Raw genomic sequence first — 18174 nt, forward strand, 5'->3', positions numbered from 1 at the left:
TCAATAACAACCAAAACATCACCGCTAAAATCACTAGAAAATGAAATCTGTGACATCAACTGCAGATCAAATATTGATTTGTTGTTCAGCTACAAGATGACAGTTTTAGCTTTGGAACTGACTTCTATTGAAAACACTGTTAGAGGAACCCGGGAAAACAAACAAACAAACAACAGAAAAACCAGGTTCTCTGCCATCAAGTCGATACCGACTCATAGTGACCCTGAAGAGTGGGGTATATCTGCCCCGGTGGGGTTTTGAGATTGTGATTGTTTACTGTAGTAGAAAGCCTCCGCTTTCTGTCATCTTGTACTCACTCACCCACGCACTGCCGTCCAGTGGATGGTGGACTCATACTGGGCAGACCTGCCCTGTGGGTTTCCCAGACTGTAACTGTTTATGGGAGTAGAAAGCCCCGCCATCTTTCGGCTGCGATGTGACTGGTGGTTTCAACTCCCGGACTCTTTGGAACGCTGCTCAATGCATGGCCACTGGGCTGCCAGGGCACCTCCATCTTTTGCAAAAGGTCTAGTTTTACTCCGGTACACAATCTAGTACAAAGAGCAAATGGACTTCTTATTTCTTCACAATAGTTTCAGGTTTTCGTATGGCTCACTATGGCATAGGACAACCAGACGGCTAATGAGTACAGCGTTTCCTACGACGAAAAAACGCTAAGGAAAATCCAACTAAAATCCCTACACACACCATCTGTTCCTGCAGCCCTGTTTCTCTAGCTCCTGGTTCTGAAAAGGAAATACTTGAAACAAAAGTCCCTAAGTACCTGCACACAGTGCAGGCCCTATGGCACACAGATCTTGCTTATCTTGGGCAGAGGAAGTCTGCTAATATCAACTCAGATTTAAGCCTAAATTCTAAGGAACTGGTGATGAACCAAGCAGTAACAGCTGTGAATAGTTAACACCATTTCCTTCTCAGCAACTCTGAAATGGCTCTGTTGCTTAGTCTGAATTAAATAAAGGAGGCGAAGAAATAAAACAGAACACAACACAACACAACAAAAATATCAATAACCTTGTAAATGCTGAACAGTCATAGAGTATACTTCAGAATACCATGTTTCCCTTATTTTTAAAGCTCTCAGAGGGACTCTGTGAGTATCTAGTACTCCTGAGGAATGTTGTTATTTCTAAGAGCAGTGGGGAGTAGGGTGGGCAGACAGTCCCTAAATGTGCTGGTGTGGGTGGAAGGGGTATGACACGCAGTCACTCACTACCATGCTCCACTGAGCACAACACTCATTTCAAATGGCTTAGTCAAGTTTTTTTTCAATATTTTTTAAACTGAAAGAATTTCTCTTCTGTATAGCTCTAAAAACAAAATCGAGGCAGAATGAATGAAAAAGACATCCCCCCTTTCCTGAAACTCACTAAGAGGATGTTTCCAATGCTGAGTAAAAACTAAAGACAGTCCTGAAACAGCCACGCCATTCTGGACTCTGCCAGAACTCCTTCAGCTCATCCATCTGGCCTGGTTGCTAGGCTCTGTCAGCATCTAGGTTTCCTTCCACTCCCTGGCACTTCTCTGATAGCATTGCTTTTGTTAAATGCAGTGATGAGAACTCTTGACTCCAAATCCTGGGAGAAAGGCATGCCACTCCAGGTATTCTGGAACCAAGACTGGCTTGGGTCTAAGTGGGGAGGAAGATGTGAAGACCGGAGATAACTGACATTATACTGCGACTTTTTAGTACTCTTCCTGTACATTAGAGGAAGCTTAAAACAAAGTCTTACTGTATTTTTAATGAACTTTTTTCTTTCCCTGAATAAAAATATTAATATTTATTGTATATAATTTGACAAAATGTTAACATTAATTAGAAAGTAAAAATTACCAAAATGATGGTTCTCTCAACTTAGGGGAGCATTTTCCCCTACTGTAGGGATATGCCATTTTTATTTCCATTACTTAAGGACTGTTTTGTAACCGACTTGTTTTTAACAGTGAATGTGTTTACACTAACATAAAACCATTTTATTATTTGCTTTTCATTCTATTATGTAGACGGAGCTTAGATGTGCTACTAAATTCAATACTCAGTGTAACACTATGATAGATAGGCAATACCATTTCTATTTTATAGCACACTATTTAAATAATTCTGTAATGAATATCCTTAAACAACATCTTGGATCTCTTCTCTTATTAAATTCTAGAAAAAATTCCTAGGAGTAAAATTGGTTTTAAAAAAAAGGTTGAGTAGAGACACCTGATTGGTGGTGGTGCTCTTATATCAGTCAGGGGCAGCGCAGACTGGCAGCCCTTTGTTCATCCTAGCTTGATGCCTAGATCGTGGCCAGAGCTATTTCATGCCTAGGAAACATTAAAAAAAAAAAAGGTGACTGCTTTAAGGTTTTTACTGAATAAAATACTTTGCAGAAAGTTTGTACTTAGTCATACCCTGCATTAACTTACGTATATATTTTGATAAGAATATGGTGATGTTGAAACCAAGAGGGAAAAACTCTAATGCCGTCCAAAATGTACAAGGAAAAGGTGGTGCTGGTCAAGTCTTACGGGACATTGGGCAGAGCTTCAAACAGGTTCATTCCAGTTCAGCACCCTGCTGGGAATTTGCATTTTCACCCTAGATAAACTAAACCATAATCTATGTACATTTTAACAAGATTCTCTGGCCATCCATGAGAATCACCTGGACATTTGATGAACTGCAGATTCTGATTTAGTATATCCGAGCCAGTTGGGCAAATTCTCGGCAGTGTGTCAAACAGGCTCTGAACTTGACCGTCTCTATTCTGTGACCATCTTGGAATAGACATACTAGGCCCCAAGTCCAGTCATACATCTAACTTGCAACTTAAAAATAATCCTTTACAGGTTTTCAAAAGAAAAGAAGCTGATCACGTTCTACATGCCCTTTCTAAGAGATCACAGAACAGAAATGAAATACTCAAGTTTTAGAGACCCCCCTGCGAAGTGGGGAAACGGGCACAAAGAGAAGCAGGCTTGGCCTCAGGGCAGATTCACAGACAGTCGCCTCCCCCTAGTAGCCCTCTGACCCTTGGAGAGCTCTTTTGACATTCGAGTGCTGGTTTCATCTTGTTTTACTATGTGAACATGGTACTTAGAAGGTTCACTCAGACAATAAATATTCTAGAGGCAGCGGGAGAATAAGGATTAACTTCAGTGGTAAGTGTAGAGGGAGGGGAGGGAAGACAGGAAGTACATACATAACTAGAAAATATTTTGAGTCAGTTCCAGATCACCCTAAGAGGGACACACACACAAACACACACACACGTTTATTCTCAGTGGGTATGTACGTTTAAACTATATTTGAGTCTATGAGGAAGCACTGGTGGCACGGAGGCTTAAGTGTTTGGCTGCTAATCATTGGTTGGCAGTTTAAACCCATGAGCTACTCTGGAAGAAAGAGGAAACTTTTTGCCCCTGTAAATATTGATAATCTAAGAAACCCTATGGGGGTCTATTCTGCCCTCTGAGTTTGCTATGAGCCAGGGCTGACTACACAGCAGTGGGGTTTTGGTAGTCTATTAAGGATGCCTTAAGACAAGGTTTGCCCCTGATTCATTCGAAAGAGAGTTGATTCCTACTTTCAATTGTAACACAATTTAATCGTTTCAAAGCACAATAAAAAAATGAGGTATGGTTGTACTCTCTGGCACATGGAAGGAGTATGCTTTAGGAAGAATAGCAAATGGTAGGTAGTTAAAACTGGGTTAGTGAAAATCTGTGGTTATTGAAAACAAACAAACAAACAAGCAAACACAAAAGCCCACAGGACTTAGAAACAGAACTACCCCAAACCAGCGTTCTGTTCGCAAGGAGCCCTGGAGGCACACGGGTTAAACACTCAGCTCCTGAAAGGTTCCAAAAATACTAAACCTGTGGCTGGGGTGTCAACCACAACTTCCAGTAACCCTGCAGGCCGGAGCAGACCTGTCCCAATGGCTGTCCAAGGCTGCGAATCGTTTCCAAAGCACATTGCTACATCTTTCTCCCAAAAAGTGGACGAGAACTTCAATTACTGACTTTTTGCTTAGAAGCCAAAGCACTTTGAAGACTGCGCTGACAGGGTTTCTTCCATAAAGACTGTTTTTGCTAAGTGCCCAGCGGTCAGTTCCACTGCACAGGAATCCCAAGTAAAACTGTTCGTTCTTTCCCAGGCCAGCCCCATCTCACCAGCCTTGTTTGTAAGGAGAATTCTGGTTGTACCTCTAAGGCAGATTTGGCTGTGCTGGCAGTCCATGGTATATTCAAGCTTCTCTGCCAACACTAAATTCAGAGAGATCATTTTTTCTTCAGTCTTCCATACTTACTACATAGTTTTGACATGCATATTAAGTGACTGAAAACACCATGGCTTGGGGCAAGCACTTAGTCTCCAAAGTGATCTTTGCTGTTTCTAGGTGACAAGGGTCATGGCCTCAGGGGATCCATCAGTTTGTAGCCAACTACTAAGGCTGATTTTTATTTATTTAAAATCATTTTATTGGGGATTCTTATAGCTCTTATAACATTCCATATATCAGTTGTACCAAGCATATTAATAGTTAACTGTTTTGATAAGATCATTATTAATACACTATTACAACTTCTCCAGTATTTTACATTATGAACTGTTATAGTGCACATCCTTTTGCTTACTAAGCAGTTCATAGATGGCTTACATAAGTGGATAACTTGATATGTCCTTCTAGCCATAGTCTGTTTAACTCCTAAAGCCTGGGTAGGGCTGTGCAAATGTCAGGCACTGTGGCTAGCATCAAGGGGATGGGACAGCTAGGAGTGCAAATAAGGTACCATGAAAAGAAGGCAAATGAAACCACCATGCGGGGATTGGTTAGTTTTGCCAGTCAGTACTAGGTTTTCAGTGAGCCAGCCATCCTGAAGGCTAACGGGATTTCACTCTCAGTAAGAAAGAGGCAAGAAAGACGTGAGAACAGCAATTGCTCTACTGAACCTTCAAGAGCCAGAAGACAGCTATGGCATCAGAGATGGCAGAAATGTGGTGGCAAGATGGCAGCATAATCAACTGACAGGTGACAGAAATGATCAGTGAGCCTCATGGTCCATGGAAAGCTGAGTGTCTTCAGGCAGGGCTCTTACTGGCAAAGGAGGCACCCTCTGGACACTTAATCAAGTGCAGTGGTGGTAATGCTAAGTCTGCTGACCCACAAGGCTAGAATGAAGGGTCTTACTGGCAGAGTTGACATCCATTGGTGGAGCTGAAAGAGCTTTGCAACACTTAGCAGACAAGGGCTGAGGCGGGAGGGGGGGGGTGGCTGGGGGGGTAGGGTAGAGAGGTGTACTTATGAGCATGGAGGAGAGGAGGCCGTCCTGATCGCACAAATGTATCCTGAGCACTTCTAATGCTAAATTGTAATTTATTGCGTTTCTAGTAAACCCCCTAATTGTGAGCAATGTTTCTTAGCTGGGTGTGGTTTCTGCATTGAATTACCAAACTCGGCAGAGTAGTGGAGGATGCTGTTGAAGATATAGTTGGTGTCAGAATTTGTAAAGAGATTACAGGGTGGGGTATGTCTGACCTGTGCACTGATGGTAATGGTGGTTTTTCCTGCTTCTCCCTCATGAGGTTAGATGAAGCCAGACTGCCCTCTGGCAGAGTAAGTGAGAGTATTTAAAATGAATACAGGTGTAGCTGTTTTATGGAACTTTATTGAGCTTCACAGATACCATATTTTTTACAAATTGAAGGTTTGCAAAAGTATGCATTAGTAAGTCTATCAGCGTCATTTTCCACAACTGCATGTACTCATAATCTCTCATATTTTTGTAATTCTTACAATATTTCAAACATTTTGACTGTTGGTGCTATTTCCCTTATAAATCAGGAGCGGTGGAGTTACAGTAGTTGCTGGCTGGACAGCTAGCTGCCAAAGGTCAGCAGTTTGACACCTCAGATGCCCAGTAGGAGAATGGGAGAAAGACAAAGCCATCAAGTCTTGTAAAGAGTTACAGTCTCAGAAACCCACAGGGCAGTTCTACCCTGTCCCATAAGGTTGCTATAAATAAGAATTAAGTCAATGAAAGTTGAGTTTGGTTTGGGTTTGTCCCAAATAGACTATCAAAACAAAACAAAACAAAAGTCACTGAGTCAATTCTAACTCAGAGCAATCCTAAGAACAGGGCAGAACTGCCCCTGCTGGCTTCTAAGAATAACTTTTTAAGAGAACAGAGAGCCTCATTTTTCTCACAGCAGCTAGTGCAGTGGTTCTCAACCTGTGGGTCGCGACTCCTTTTGGAAAGGTGGAACCATCCTTTCACAGGTTTCGCCCAATTCATGACAGTAGCAAAATTACAGTTAAGAAGTAGCAACGAAAATAATTTTATAGTTGGGTGGGGGTCACTACAACATGAGGAACTGTAGGAAAGGGGTGCGGCATTAGGAAGGCTGCGAACCACCGAGCTAGTGGTTTCTAGCTGCTGAGGAGTCAGCAGCGCAACACATAGCCACTACGCCACCAGCACAGTGTAACTTCTATGTGAACTGGGAGACAAGCCATGTGTGTGGCTCACATTCACTTTGTGAAGGTGGTCTAAAACAGGGATATCTGTATTGTGTTACTGATTGTCCATATTTTCCTTCAAAGGCTTTATCTGTGTCTTTGCATTCCAGTGACCATCTTGGTATTAATAAGTAAAAGCAGTGTCGACAGTTTAAATCACTAACTTGCCATAGAAATATCTAGAAGCTATTTATTACATATATGTATGTTGAAGTAAAACAAGCAAACCCAGTGGCATTATTGTTGATAATCTGAACTATTTAAAGGATTGATTACATATACAATATTTACTAAACTATATAAAAACTAAGCAGATGCACTTTATTGTACATAATCTCTGAAAATAATTTGCTGACATAATGTTATTTTTACCCTCTTAAGCCAGTGGTTCTCAACCTTCCTAATGCTGTTACCCTTTCATACAGTTCCTCATGTTGTGGTGACCCCCCAACCATAAAATTATTTTTGTTGCTACTTCATCACTGCCATTTTGCTACTGTTAGGAATTGGGTGACCCCTGTGAAAGGGTCGTTTGACGCCCACGGAACTGAACCAAGGTAGATTGAGACATACTGGACGTGTCTGAGCAGCGCGTCCTTGCTCGCTATAAACAGATATGAGTTTGATGGCACCAAACAACAAAGGGAAGGTTATTTTTATAAAAGAAGGATATATACTTTAGTGTTTATTAAGTCGTATGTGTATCTATAAAAATAATCTATACATAAAAACTGCAGTGAACTTGCTGGTAGGGAAGCCTCATTTCCGGTCTTACAGGTTTGGTTGGTAGGAGCTTCTAACGGGCATCAAAACAGGGTGCAGAAGCTCCAGGACGGATCGACTGAGACGCCCCGGAAACAACCCCAGTTACACAGGCCCACCCCGCCTTGAAGAGCTCTTCTTATAATTCGAGCACTAGGCTTTGTTTACATTATTTGCCACTCCCACAGACTTAGGATCCATGTTTACTATTCATGACTCCATCAATGGCTTGTTTTGGGTACCTGCTAATTGCATCCACCTGAACTCAGAAATGCCTTATGCTATGCTAAATGGAGTGAGCAATGAATAATAGTTTTGTTGGAGTGCCCTTGTTTTTCCTAAATTATAAATATATTTGTAGATTTGAGGCTGACCATCTGACTTTAATCAAAGTAAGTCTACATTTAAATAAGATTCCCCCCACCCCCTCGCTGGCATACAATGGAGGTTTGCTTGTATGTGCTTGAATGCAAATGTGTGTATGTTTAATTATTTAAGGTAACAGAAAAACGAAATGAAAATCAGCAAATATTTGATGCTACTATTTAAATATTCACTGTTCACAGTTTAGCTTGTGAACAAGAACATGTTGCAGATAAGAGGTATCTAAAAACAACAACAAAGCAAAACCAGAGATATCTAACTTCCAAATACTTTAATATAGTCAATAGCTTTACCATGGCTTTTTGTTAATGAAACAAATAATCATGTGAGGATAGAACATGAAAAGATAGTTGTTGGAGACAGAGAATGAAGTGTTGGAATCTAAGGAGCCTCTTACATACCAGTCAATTAACATCATGATGTTGCGAGCTAACAGTAACCTTACACCAGGTGCTCTGACAAGTATTTACATGCACTGTTTCATTTTATGTTACACAAACCAGTTGAATGTTTCAAATATCTTGATTTTACACGTGAGAAAATGAAGGTACAAGGAGTTTGAATAACTTGGCCATTGTCAAGTAGGTTGGAAGTTTGAGTTCTATAAGCCATCGTGGGCTCTGCTTCCTTGTTGCATGACTTGTTGACTTATATTAAAAAAAATAACTAATATCCATATTGGATCATTTCCCGGCTAAGGTTGGAAGCTAACATTCCCTGGATAAATTAATCTCTAAAAGCATTTTTCTCTCCCTTTTCAGAGTGTTTCTTTTGCCTACAAAAATCAAAGCACCATCAAAACCTGTAGTATAAAACGTAGAATTCCCTTTTCTTCCTCCAATTCACTAATTTTCACTTGTAGAAACCATTTTATTTTAGGCCGTTTATATGCTTAGTGATACTCAAACCTGTCCCTTACAAACAACAGCATACTCCCTTGGCTCATTTTTAATCTGCAGATCACAAAGATACCAGATCCTATCCTCAGCATCTTAAAGGGATCACTTGGTACATCAAAGATTTACTCTCCTGGGCACAGGAACCAAGAGGAGAATTTTTTTTCTGGGATTTTAAGACTCATCTTCATTTCATAACTCATTGGAACCCTAGAAACAAAATTATAAATCTTAATGAAAATTTGACGAAATGATTTTTATGGAGATTCTATTTTGATTTGTAAACATTTTGTGGAGATTTCTATTCTGATTTGTAAAAATTTATATGACATTTAAAAACAAAAATCACTATAATTGACTCTTAGATGTAGTAAGGTCACATATAAAAGGTAGTGATAATCTAAAAATGCATATCTGCCTGAACCGTCCTAGCCAAAGAATCCAGGATTTTTTTTCCTTTTAAAGAACAGTTTAAGTTCCTTCCCACAGTTCTCCTTCTCTCACAAGAACTTGCCACGCCCTTTTCTAACTCTCCAATAAAATTGGCCCTTGACCCTGTCCTCTCATGAAGGGTTAAGATCGATTCTTACCATCAGGATAAGTTTCAAGGTCCCAGTGAATACTTAAATCACAGACAAACTTTTATGCATGTGTGCATGTGCGTGAGTAAATCGTCTTTAGCAGGTAACAATACTAAATGAAGGGTATGATGGGGTGGGGGGTAAGAGAGAATGACACAGCCGGAGGTTTAACAGCACACTGTCCATTTCATTTCTTGAGATGAGCTATATAAATACATACAGTGTACTTGTTCAGGAACCCAAGACAAACCAACACCCCCACCCTCTATTCCTTATCCCGTACACCTAAAAGAATAATAGTGAAAGTGGGCATGGGCCTGGGAGTTTTAGTGACAAACAAGTTCATATAAAAAAAATAAAACCGAGTATGAAGTAGTTTGGAAAATGCTGCTTTTGTTGCTCTTAGGTGCCGAGTCAGTTCCAACCCTATATGCACAACAGAACAAAATTATTGCCTGGTCCTCCATCGTCCTCACAATTGCTCTTCTCTTTGAGCCCAGTGCTGCTGCCACATTGTCACTCCATCTTGCCGAGGACCTTCCTCTTCTTTGCTACCCCTATCCTTTAGCACACCAAGTGTGATGCTCTCCAGGGACCGTTTGGCAATATGTCCAAAGTATGTGAGACAGAAAGTCTCTCCAGCCTTGCTTCTAAGGAGCATTCACGTTGTCCTTGTCCCAGTAGAGAGTCGTTTGTTCTTTGAGCAGTCCATGGTTCTTTCAATGTTTTACCAGCACCACCCTGAAAACCCATCAATTCTTTTTTGGTCTTACTTATTCACTGTACAATTTTCACGTGAAGCAAATAAAAATACCATGGCTTACGGCAAGCATATCTCAGAAATCAATATAGCATCTGTGCTTTTCAACACTTTAAAAGAGGTCTTATGCAGCAGATTTACCCAACGCAAAAAGTAGATAATAATAATAATAAAGTGAAGTATAAAAATTGAGCTCATTTATTGGCTAAATGCTTACCTCCTCAGTTCAACACTGAATAATGTGCATACATTACTTTTTTTTTTTTTGGAGACACTTTCAGTTCGGGGGAAAAACGATGAAACATGTTCTAATAGGAGAAGCTCTCTTCATCTAGCCCTACCTATATGACTTCTCAGATTTAATCTCTGTTGTATGTTTCCTCCAGAACACATTTCAATGACTTCTATTGTAGTCATATTAAATCAACACAGCATATCTACCCCAGTATGACAAGCCAAAGTTGAATTAAACAATAGAAAAGGGAAATTAAGATGGAAGATCAGTCAATTAAATCAGGGACTTGGCAGGGGGTTTGAAAATAAATTAATTTAGGGAGTATTTTCAGAAATGGGGGTGGGGTGGAGGAGGAATTAAGAGTACCCACAAACTAGCAACTATAGAACTACAGGAAGCTTAGAAATCTAAAGGAGTTAGATGAGATGTTGTTGCCAGAATTCCAACAAAGCTGTAATTGTTGGATATGGAAGCAGCTCAGAGGACATTAGATAAACACCTAGGTCTCATGTACTAACTTATCTCTAAGGGTGTTTTGGGTTGTTGTGGGATGAGCCAAGGCCAATCACTCTGAAAATATGGTGAGGCCAGAAGAGAAAGGGTATCCCAGGTATGAGGACGGTTGGCTCTGGCTCTGGAGGGTGGAAGAGCCTTCCTCAGTGGGCAGTGGTGTGGGCCAAACGTTCCTGAGGAGATGTGGGGGAGGAGGTGGTAAGGGTGGCAGGTAACTTCAGCTCAAAGGCTCAAGGGAGTCACCTGTTCTCTCCAGCTTCTGAGGCTGTTCACTTTCCTGGGCTTGCTGCTGCATCAGCCCAATCTCTGCTGCCAAATCACACTGCTGCCTCCTCTGCACTGTATTTCTCTCCTCTGTGTCTATTAGAAGGATGCTCGGCAGTGGAAATGGGGTCTGGCCAGGTAATTGAGATGATCTGCTCATCTCAATGGGCACCGAAACTAAAAGACCTCACCCCAATATATCAAGGGTTTAATAGGATATTAATTTCATTTCTTGACATGGGCTGTACAATCATGTTTCTTTAAAAACCAGAAAAAAAGATCCCTCCAGACTCCTTATCCCTCAAATGTAAATAGTGGTCTGAGTAGCTTTAAAAGAAAAATTCCTTAGCTACATCTGCAAATTAGAACATACTCACAGGTTCCTAGACCTTTTGGGAGTCACGATTCAGCCTAGTACACAAAGCCACACACCATCAGTTGACAGTAAATCATGTATCTTGTGGCTGTTTTCTGTCTCCAGAATAAAACAGAAAAACACCCAGGACTGAAAGTGTGGGCGGGGACACGGCAGGAGCATTGGAAAATAGGTGGTGCAACATGTTTTTCCTCCCATCTACCAATCTCCAATTAATGTGTTCTATGGGCTAAACTCAATGTAATACGCTAATCTAGGACTACCCCTGTCGCCTATATTGACTGAGACATGCAATACTTATAATGGCAAGAGTAACCTGGTATGAGAGCAACAACCACAACCAGCTACAAAACAATGGTTGGTTCTTAATATCCGTTGATAAGAACAACTGGAGTCCCTTTCGGAGAATATAGCTTAACCCCTTTCATTGTCTAAATATATTAATACTAATCACGTTGGCATCTTTCATATAAACACACCATGAGTGGTTAGCTTTGTGAAATTTGACAAAACTTCCAGATGTGAAGTAAGAAAGTTAGTTATTGTGCCTATGCTAATTGCCAACAAATAAAACATTGGTCTCATATCTAAATCAATGGCTAATTAGAGAATCAGTTTAAGTGGATTTAACTACCATATATACTTGTGCATAAGCCGAGTTTTCCAGGACATTTTTAGTGTGATTTTTGTGGTAAAATTAGGTGTCTCAGCTGATATCCAGGGTGGCTTATACTCGAGTATATACGGTATTTTGTTGGTATTTATAATATAGTTTTGTTACTATTTGTGGTTTGCAGTGATTGTTTATGAGTCATGGTTTTCCATTACACCTGTTCCTTTCTGTTTTAAAATGGAAGATTCTCTTGGTGGCAGCTGCAAGTGAGACAAGGGAATTAAGTACCCTGCCTGTTAACATACAACTCAACCCCCTAAATCAAGTCACTGCCACTGAATATATTCCCACTCATATCAATCCTATGAAACCGAGAATTGCTCTCTGCGGTCCCCAGGGCTTTAATTTTTTACAAGAGTGAACTACAACTGCTGGTCTTGAGGTTAGCAGCTAGTGCATAACACACCACATAACCAGGGATCCCTAATGGTGACATAAAAGTGCGGGGTACGAGGGGACAGGTAGGGGTGGAGCAAAAAGTTATGGGAAAAAAATTAAATTTAATTTAATAAGAAATTTCATTCAAGTTGATGTAAGATGAGCCATAAAATGATAGGGTCAACAAGATAAACACTTTAATAGTTTTACTTTCTGACCAACAGATCTATAGTCTAATTCATGGCTGTGATGATTGACAAAGAACTATAGAAAATTGCCAACTAGCATACATACAGGAAATGTTATAATTTATGGTTGATATTTAATATAATTTATTCAGAGTATATGAGGGGCTTCAGAAAGTTCAGGGAAAAATAAAACTAGAAGATATTATAATTTTTCCACATTATTTTTGAAGGCCCCTCCTAAAAAGACATGATACAACATATTGAAAACTTAACAACAAGAGAAAATGTGGGTGCATAAGCAAAGGTGGTGAAGAAATCTGATGGTGACTGGCTATCAAAAGATACAGTGTCTGGGGTCTTAAAGCCTTGAAGGTAAACAAGCGGCCATCTAGCTCAGAAGCAACAAAACCCACATGGAAGAAGCACAACAGCATGTGAAATCACGAGGTGGTGAAGGGATCAGGTATCATCAAGACCCTTCCGTAAGGGGATGTCCCATAACCTACAGATGGGCTTTTGGTCACCACTCTGCACTCCCCCTCATTCACAATATGATTTTTTTGTCTTGATGATGCCTGACATAGTCAGGGTGCAGTGTAGCAACAATGAAACATACAACTTTACTCTAGTTCCTAAATGCTTCCCCAACCCCCCACCTACTATCACGATCCCAATTCTACCTTACAAATCTGGCTAGACCAGAGGATGTACACTGATACAGATAGGAACTGGAAACACAGGGAATCTAGGGCAGATGATCCTTTCAGGACCAGTGGTGAGAGTGGCGATACCAGGAGGGTGGTGGGAGGGTGGGGTGGAAAGGGGAACTGATTACAAGGATCTACATATAACCTCCTCCCTGGGGGATGGACAACAGAAAAGTGGGTGAAGGGAGATGTCAGACAGTGCAAGATATGACAAAATAGTAATTTATAAATTATCAAGAGTTCATGAGGGAGGGGAAAAATGAAGAGCGGATGCCAGGGGCTTAAGTGGAGAGCAAATGTTTTGAGAATGATGAGGGCAATGAATGTACAAATTTGCTTGACACAATTGATGTATGTATGGATTATGAGAAGAGTTGTATGAGCCCCTAATAAAATGATTTTTTTTAAAAAGAGAGAGAAAATGTTCTTGTGGTACTGGTTATTATGAATCAGCATAAAATTATAACTTGACAAACGGTGGGGAAATTGAGAAGCTGATAAGTAATAAATATATATTTTACATATTAACCATTTAAGATGCAAGAGTTAATAATTTTACTTAATATCAAAATAACCAAAGAGGAAAGATAGACATGAGAGTGCCAAGGTTTTCTAACATAGACTAGGTTTTTATTTGCTCAATATCCATGTGTATGGAGTTTATGTTAGTAAATAAAGGTACAGTTAGATTGTGTTTACATCTTAGTTTGTATAATAGATAACAAGTTGGTCTGAAAGAGAAATAAGTTATGATGAGATAAGAATGCTTCACACCTGGGTTTCATAAAATGATTCTCAAGGTAATTGAAGAAAGGTTTTTATATAAATGTGAGAGTTACATACTCTCCTGTCAACTTGCGAAGGGGTGGAGTTCAGCCTGTCAATCAGGTTGCTGTATGATGACCTCATTTGGAGGCACTACAGAGATAAATAGCTCACTGAAGGCGGGAGGGACACACACTTTCTCCCCGTGAGACATTCCTGTTGACAAGCCACAAGGAGGTTTGCTGATGGGGACCAGCACCCTGGAGCTGGAGGAGCTACCTGGAGACCCATGCCAGTGCTAAGATGCTTCCACGCCAACTCGATCCACAACACTTTCCACCCACTGGCCTGTGATCGTCCTGCACTCAGTGTCAGTGCATGTGTTGTGTGCCTCTCAAGAGGAATTTATAGACTGGTATCGGGCATATGGGCTACTGTAGGACTATGGACTTGATCTGGACTGGGCTGGGATGTTTTCTCAATATGCAATTGCTCATACAGATAAAGCTCTTTCTTACACACATAGAATTATCTACAAATTTGTTTCTCTAGTCTAACCAGACTAACACAATTAAATAGTTTAATATGGTAATATTAATAGAAAAAATATATAGTTTTCATAAGTAATGGTTTTAAAAGGATTACATTGATCTCATAATACCATAGATAGTAACAAATCAGCCAAAACACATGTTGAAACTAATGATTCAAAAAACAAAACAAAATGAAAAGAAATTTAAAGACAGTAAGAGTTTCATCGAACAGTGTGCATATAATGGAATTACAATGATAACAATTGGACACAAGGTAGATTTTTATTTTCTCCTTTGAAATAATGTTTGCCAGAATGAACCTTGGTGGAACAATGGTTAAGGGTTAGGCTACTAACTAAAGACTGGAGTCCAAAACTACCAGGCACTCTGCTGGGACAGGAAGACCTAGAGATGTGCTCCAGTAGCGACTCTAGCCTAGGAAACCCTATGGGGTAACTCATCTCTGTCACATGGATTCCCTTTGAGTCCCCATCTATTCCAAGCCCCGCCCCCCATCACATTTGCCTGGGGATCCTGGGATACAAAGTTAGGCCCTTGACTAGTGGCCAAAAAGTTGGCGATTCAAACTTTCCCAGAGATGCCCTGAAAGACAGTCCCTGTGACCTCCCTCTGAAAAGGTCAGTGTTGACATTGCTATGGAACTGTGCTACACTGTACATGTGGGGCTCCACTGAGTAGGAATAGTTGATAGCTACCTACAACAAATATGTTTGGTATTCTGGTTACTACTTGTTCAAATCTTAGAGCTTGACAAAGTAATTGTTACCTAGCTTGTTCACTGCTTATTTACCAATATTAAGTCTATGATCCACATCAAATAAAATCCATTGCCATCAAGTTGATTTTGATTCATAGCAACCATATAGGACAGAGCTCTGATTCAGAGTATCTCAGGCTGTAAATCTGTAGTAATTAAAAATAATAATTTTATTGGGGGCTCATACAGTTCTTATCACAATCCATACATCCATCCATCATGTGAAGCACATTTATACATTTGTTGCCATCATCATTCTCAAAACATTTGTTTTCCACTTGAGCCCTTGGTATCAGCTCCTCCTCTGTCCCCGCTCCCCTCTCCCTCATGAATGCTTTCTGTGAATCCAGATTTTCTATTAGCTTTAGCGGTCATAAATACAATGAATGCAAATGCAGGTGAACATATCTGAATGCCTCTGGTTTCCTTATTTCCATGAGGCGAGTCACCCATGTCTCTGTACTCCACCTTAACCTATTCTGACATCAATCTTTCCTCACACGTCACTCCACATCTATGCTTGGTTTGATAATTCATTGCGATGGCCACACGAAACTCACAGACAACACTTGCAGTTAAGGAGCAGGGGCGGGGGGGGGGTGTCTACTATAGAAGTCAATAAGTTACCACAGGCAGAATCAGCAATAGTAAGGATATGACTTGGTCTTGTCAGCCAGCAGCCAGTCTCTCTCGTTCTCAGCCTCTGAGCTACTTGGTAGCCTTTCAGTCCTCAGTTTGTCAGTCAGGCGGTCCGTTGGTCTTTGCCTCCAGGGGCTAGGAAAGGAAAGCAGCCTGCCTGGTGCTCAGTGCCACAGTTCCGGAGTCTCAGGTCACAAGAGGAGAATAGAACCCACAGTCGTGGGGCTGCTCCTCTGAGTGTCCGTGTCAAAGACACCCATGAACCTGCTCTCCGCAGCTTCCACCACTTCATGCAGAGACTGTGGAAGTGCTCTTCCAAAAATGGAACTGGGATTTCTCTGCTTCTTTTCAAAGATGGCTCATCCTCCAAGCCAGGGGCTGGTAAAAAAGGGAGCAATTCCCTCTATTGGTGCTACATACGCCCTCTTTGCATAGTCCCACCCAACTATTTGGTGACAAAGAGCGTTGGGTAGAAGAGCCATATTAAGACATTTCACTCCACCACAACTCTTAACACCCATTTTTATTTGGAAGGGTATGTTGACTATAAAAGTACTTGAGGAGTACTGGGAATTACTTGATGAAAATGAGCAAACTTAGATATTGATGTTTATCTCTCTATATATGCCATTTTGTGAGGTATGGTTCTCTAAAGTAAAATTTTAACAGTGGAAGTTTTCAAGCCTTCATGAACTTATACTGTTTTACTACTTCCACGGATTTTGAATCATTTGAAGTCACTCCATCAAATACAAGAAAATTCATTACAGTATACTTGTATACTACTCACTTGATAAAAAAAATCGGTGAAGAAAGTTTAATTTTCACATATGCTTACATCTTTATACTTTAGTTCATTCTATTATAGTTAACTCATTCTTTTGTTGAGAATTCTCAAAATCCTTCTCTTTGCTAAGATTCTTTGGTTATGTAAACTGTACTTTCAAAAAGTTTTACTTTGAAGGTAGGCCATTTGTACAAAAAATATGATTCAGAATTGGAATGAGAAACTCAGGAGAGGACACCAGATCTTCATTATCACCGAAACTCAGAGCTTGTGATCTATTTACTTTTATAAAGAAACTGACACCTTGTCACAGGTATCTTGCCAAGAAGAGGTTAAAAAGTTGTCCAAGTTCCAGACACACAAAAGGCTGCTTCTAAATTGCCAATATATAGCATGCTTGGACAAGCAGGTTCTTTTTGACAATGCAGTAATATGACGGCTTTTTCAGTGTAACCGAATTCATACAGGGAATGGAGTAAGTCCAGCCATGAGCAACGACAGACCCAGGGCCAAACGTATGACATGCATAGGAGCAATACCAACTGGACAATGATAAGTTTTCTATGCAAATACATGTTTAACAAGTTATTAGATTAGGAACAGGTGTGCTCACCTATATTAGCACACTAAATGGTTATTAAAAGTTACACACTACATGTATTATTGAGTTATACAGATTAAACTCTTAAGTAACTGGAGAGCCTAATACCAGAGCTTAATTGTGAACACCTGGCTTGACTATGGATGACAGTGGGAGTCCAGAATCCATTTGCAGGGACCCCACGTGACTCTCTTCTGACCATAGTCCAGGGATGTGACTAACCTTGTTATCATATGGAGAACACTGGAAAATGGATTATGACAGATGCAGTTAGGTTGAAATGTAATACCCTACCATTTGATATCCCTTTTAACCCATTTTAGAGTTGTTTCCATTTTTAATATTTTCTCCTTGCTCTTTGAGGCTTTTGTATGTTTTGTCTAGTTACTGTTTTTTTTTTACTTTGTATGATTTTCTTATTCTGCACATGAAACCGAGCATAGGTAGATCTGCAGACACAGTAATTGGATAGGTGGGTGACAGAGAAGGAGGGGTGGACATGGGGAGCTAACAATAGATAGAGAAGAAAATGTCCTGAAATTGATTGCAATGATGATTGCACAAATCTTTTAATATGGTTGAATGATTACATTGCACAATATGTGAAGTATATGCCAATAAAACTATTTTTTAAAAGTATGTGCTGATAAGTACAACAAATTGTTCTTCTGAATTCATCTCTTGAAGCTTCCACAATGATGTACAGGTAGAGTTAAGAAAATAGAGGCAATGACCTTCAAAGTACTGAGTGCCATAAACCAGAGCTCTGTGCAGAAAACAAATTAACACAGAGAAGTAGATATCCTGTCCAGACAAAGTAC

General features: G+C 40.2%; 1 protein-coding gene and 1 pseudogene across 2 annotated transcripts in view; one reads left to right on the forward strand and one right to left on the reverse strand.

Annotated features, from left to right (window-relative positions):
* The window catches only part of AFG2A (AAA ATPase AFG2A), a 325370-nt gene that overhangs the window by 98305 nt on the left and 208891 nt on the right, over positions 1 to 18174 (reverse strand). The gene's annotated exons all lie outside the window — the stretch shown is intronic.
* Positions 2214 to 2347, forward strand: LOC142444220 (small nucleolar RNA SNORA48; annotated as a pseudogene).

The sequence above is a fragment of the Tenrec ecaudatus genome, chromosome 3, assembly GCF_050624435.1.
Source record: "Tenrec ecaudatus isolate mTenEca1 chromosome 3, mTenEca1.hap1, whole genome shotgun sequence".
NCBI classification, from domain to species: Eukaryota; Metazoa; Chordata; class Mammalia; order Afrosoricida; family Tenrecidae; genus Tenrec; species Tenrec ecaudatus.